Consider the following 5,629-nt stretch of genomic DNA (forward strand, 5'->3'; position numbering starts at 1 on the left):
GAGCCTCTTCACCCCGAGGGCAGTGTTGTCAAAAGTAAAAAAGGTACCAAGGGCGTTCCACTCACTCAACGTTCCCACCTGGAGAAGCTACTCTTCCGTTGGCCGCCGCATGACCATGGTAAGGCCAATAAGCGCAACACCAGATAAACTGTCCAAAAAAGTGGCAAAAAGCATCAAGAACGTCGAAGAGACCTGCTTGGACGACCTGGCAAGCGGGAAGTGCGTAACGGTATGGGATGAGGTGGAAGAGCTGAGCGCTGCGGTCAGCCACAAATCCAACAACATACAAAGAAGATAAAAATCTGATCCAGCACTAGCGCCTGCACAATGAAGCTCCGGTTTCTGAGTTTCTGAAGCCGTTGTGATACGGCTGCAAGAGTGTAGCAGGATTGTCTTTCTCGGCTCATTGTTCATTGGTTTAACTGAAACAAACGTGAAACCTCACAAAATGGGGTTTTAAAGAATGGCGTCGAGTGGTCGCTGACTCGCATCGAGGATCGTGTTGTATGCCCTACCGCCCTTATTTTGTCTCCAACGAGAGAGTTGTCTGGTTAGATTCATGAGGAAGCTAAGAAGTTTGGTTATCAGAGTGGGGTGAAGATTATTGTTGCTTATGGTGGAGCTTTAATTTCTTAGCAGGAAATGTGTCGTCTCTGACAAAAACCCAATCGGAGAAGATAAGGATTCCCTTTTCTCTAACTTATTATTTGTTTATTTAATAGTTTATTATTTACCTTTAATCATTTCTGATCATCACATGCATTTTGTGATATTCTGTTACCTATCTTTAATCATTCCAACTCAAAGCTATATTGTATATAAATCATGGGCTCCAGTCGAGGTTAATCAATCTTTTACAGCATCTTTTCCTTTACATCTTTAATCATTATTTAAAGTGGTAGGATAATGTATACCTATTACCTTTAATCATTCCTGACTTCAATATTTTATTGTTGTATCTTTAACTATCCCTCCGGCTGAAAAAATCCATCGGAGAAGATAAGAGCATATTTTCCTTTACAGCTATATTGTATATTGTTTAAAATTATGTTGACCAAAAACATATCACACCACACATATTTTATTATTTTAATCCATTAGACACATGGGAAGGCTGATCACATTCACCTAAAAGCCCTCTTTAATTTGTACACCCACTTACATCATTTTGAGTATTATTGTACTATTGCAATGATAATTTACTAGGTGTACACCCACTACATCGCTTATTATGCCGGGTCACGACGCATACACATCATTACTACTATCATTATTTTACTGTTATGTAAATTGCATTACTGCCTAAACGAACGGGGTGACATGTTATAATAATATGTTTTACATTGTTATTAATGGTTTATCACATGACTATTTTCCATAAGATATGGCAAGTCTGACCAAATTACACTTTTTATTATTTGAATGTTAGGTGACATAACTTTGGTGGTTCATGACACGGATTTAGTTGATCAACATTGTTACGGGTAAAATTATGGATCATTGAGCCACGTGCTCATGGTAACAAAGATTCAATCCGAACGGTGATCTCTTGTCTGACCGGACACCTACTTGCTCAGACACTCGCTTATTTGGACACTTATGTGCCAGGACCCGACTCGATGACCCTACGTATGGCCCCGACTCAGAGACCCATTTTATAGACCCGATCCGCGGATCCGACACATAGACCCAATATGCGAACCCGACAAGCGGACCTGAATCATATCGAAAATCAACTCATACTGAGTGCATGTTGACATAAAGTACATACTTGCAATGAGGAATACCACGAGCCGAGCCACCTCGCAGCCTCGCAGCGAGCCTAGCCTCTAGCCGAGCAGCCTCGCAACGAGCATTGCCTCTAGCCGAGTAGTCTTGTAACGTGTGATACCTCTAGCCAAGTATTGCTTTATGTTGAGCATTGCCTTGTGTTGAGTACCAATTCTGGACGACATCTAGTCACTTCGGCCCATACATGGATTGGATTTGAAGTCTCCAGCCAAAAGACTCTCTTGACTGAAGACTTGGGGGACTCCTGTTGGTACCATATATTGGGTCTCGTCTTTGGGCCTCATCCCTAAGCCCATGATTTATGTAAGAAATGAGGAAACCCTTATTCTATAAAATGGGGTCTCACCTTCACTAAGAGGAAGGGAACCAGAGAGTCTCAGAGCCTCACAACAATAGAGGGCAATACCCTCTCAGCCAAACAGAGAGCAAAATGGCAAGGGCTGCATCCACAGAGAATTTCCTTGCCGATCTATTGTAATCCATACATTCATACAGTGAAATGGAATCAACATCAGTGTGGACGTAGCCCAAACTTTGGGGTGAACCACGATACATCTTCGTGTTCTTGTGCGTTTGTGTGATTCACGGCCGGATTTACGTTGGTCCAAGATCCTCCGGATTTTGTGCATCAACATTTGGCGCCGTCTATGGGAAACGACATAAAAAGCTATATCGGTTCTCTTTGGGCTTTTCCAAAAAACCTTCGCAGACTCCTTTACTGATACTCTATCTCTCTCTCTTTTCGGAATTCTCAACCTGAGCCAGATTTTTTTTTTCTCTCTCTCTCTCTCCGTCTCTCTACCCGCTCTTCCCCAACCTCTACCTTCGTCGCACTCTCTCTAAACCAAAACTCGCCGATTCCGTCTCGGAGTCTAATACTCTCCGTATCGGAGTGTTTCGGAAGCTGCATTTGTTCTGACATTACAGTTTAATATGGACCGACGGAGTTGGCCATGGAAGAAAAAGGCGTTGGACAAGGCGGTAGCGGAGAAAGCAATCGTTGCAGCGAACTTTTTTGCTAGCCAAGCATTGGCCGAGCTTGACAAGTACAGAAAACCAAAATATGTGCAAATTTCTATCGAGCAATATTCGCATCTGACTGGTTTGGAGGATTAAGTGAAGAATTACGAGGGTTAAGTGAAGACATATGAAGATCAAGTCCAGACATTGGATGATGAAATTAAGGATTTGAATGATAAGCTTTCTGCGGCTGATACAGAGATGACTACTAAAGAGAGCTTGGTTAAACAACATGCCAAAGTTGCCGAAGAAGCTGTATCAGGATGGGAAAAGACTGAAGCAGAGGCTTTCGCATTAAAAAATCATCTAGAATCTGTGACTCTTTTGAAGCTCACTGCTGAAGATCGGACCTCACATCTGGATGGTGCTCTTAAAGAGTGCATGCGGCATATACGAAATATGAAGGAAGAGAAGTATCGAAGATGAGTACGGTGGAAAATATGCTAATAAAGGGAATCCGGAGCTTCGTCCCGGATAACAAGCACATCATCACCTTCTTCAAGCCCTTAACCCTAATCATCGGCCCCAACAGCATCGGTAAAACCACCATTATCGAGTGCTTGAAGCTCTCCTGCTTCGGTAAGTTGCCTCCCAACGCTTGCTCCGGCCACAGCTTCGTCCACGACCCTAAGGTCGCTGGTGAAACCGAGACCAAAGCCCAGATTAAGCTCGCTTCAGGACTGCCGCCGGCAAAGATATGGTGTGCATTAGGTCGTTTTAGCTCATGCATAAGGCCTCAAAAATGGAGTTTAAGGCCATCGACAACATCATTCAGACCATTAATCCCCACACTGGAAAGAAAGTTTGCCTTAGTTATCAATGTGCCGATATGGATAGGGAAATCCCTGCTTTAATGGGTGTATCAAGGGCTATCTTGGAAAATGTTATATTTATGCACCAAGATGAAGCCAATTGGCCTTTGCAGGATCCTTCAGCATTGAGGAAAAAGTTTGATGATATCTTCTCTGCTACCCGATATACTAAGGCATTGGAGGTAATTAAAAAACTTCACAAGGGTCGAGGTATCCAGAGAGGTTGCTAACATGCTTGCCAGGTTCTTGTTTCACGGTCTCCATAACCAGATCTCCGACCGTCTGTTCCGGCAGTACCACTGCCACGTCACCTTCCCCAGCTATCTCACATCCCTGAGAATAATGGAGAAATGGCTTTTCTGAAAAAGCCACGGGAACAGCAAGATAAGATCTTTTTCTTTATTATTTTATTACTTTATCATTATTTTATCATTATTCCGTCTGAGTGGTGCTGGGTTCCTGTGCTCAACTATGTTTTGCTCCAGTCGATGCTTCTTTTGATGATGCACCTCTTCTACTTTCTGGTTTTCGCATCATTTTTTATTGATTATGGAAAGAAATGAGGCAGAGTCCCACATCAGCACTAGTATTGCAAAGCGTTTGATTTTCTAACAGTAACGTGGAGCTTGCGGTCCTCAGTATTCAAAAATGAAAAGCATAAAAGTGTACCAGAAACTGCTCATCAACTTTTGAACAAGATAAAACTTTCATCATGAAGGGGAGTGCATTTTCCCTGGCTATTTTCTGAAAAAGTCACGGGAAAAGCAATGAAGGAGATAAGTGTTCTCCAAATTCATTAATTATTTTACTATTTAATATTTCATTATTATTTTGTGGTGGTCTTATTACTGGAAACCACATCATCACATCATTACTGGAAAGTGACAACACAGTATGCATAATGAGGCCACATCATTTCTATCACACCTATATAGTACGTTCCCGGTTTGATTTGCTTTACAATGGGCATATGCTTTACAAATGCTTGTCTGCAATCTTCCTTACAATTATTTTATTAATTAATATTTTATTATTGCATCTTTAATCATTCCTGACTTCATTATTTAAAGTGGTAGGGTAAAACTTTATTATACAATATTTATTGGCCTAGAGTGTTGTGACTGCTATTAAACTATGTCACTTATACAACATGTGATGTACCACACAACTGAATAAATTATTTATTTATAGAAGGCACATAGTATAATATTTTGCCTTGACAAACTTTGTCAATTTGATTTATTCATTATACGGTCATACTTATACTGTCATTTATTGTCAGGAATTATTGAGCAACTAGATCCACTGATCAACATTGTTGCTGATTAAAAGAACCCAATATGTGAACCCGACAAGCGGACCCGAATCATGTCAAGAATCAACTCATAATGAGTGCATGCTGACATAAAGTACATACTTGCAATGAGAAACACCACAAGCCGAGCCGCCTCACAGCGAGCATAGCCTCTAGCCGAGCAGCCTCGCAACGAGCATCGCCTCCAGCCGAGCAACCGCCTTGCAGCGAGCATAGCCTCTAGCCGAGCAGCCTCGCAACGAGCATCTTTTCCAGCCGAGCAGTCTCGCAACGTGTGATACATTTAGCCGAGTATTGCTTTATGTTGAGCATTGCCTTGTGTTGAGTACTGGTTCAAGACATCTAGCCACTTTAGCTTGTACATGGATTAGATTTGAAGTCTCCAGCTAAAAGACTCTTTTGACTGAAAACTTAGGGAACTCATGTTGGTACTATATATTGGGCCTCGTCTCTAAGCCCATGATTTATGTAAAATGGGAGGGAACCCTTACTCTATAAAAGGGAGCCTCACCTTCACAAGAGAGGGAACCAGAGAGCATCACATCCCTTACAACAATAGAGGGCAATACCCTCTCAGCCAAACAGAAAGCAAAATGGCAAGGGCTGCATCCACAGAGAGCTTCATTGCCGATCTATTGTAATCCATACATTCATACAGTGAATCAGAATCAACATCAGTGTGGACGTAGCC

This window comes from Malus sylvestris, chromosome 10, assembly GCF_916048215.2.
Source record: "Malus sylvestris chromosome 10, drMalSylv7.2, whole genome shotgun sequence".
NCBI lineage: Eukaryota > Viridiplantae > Streptophyta > Magnoliopsida > Rosales > Rosaceae > Malus > Malus sylvestris.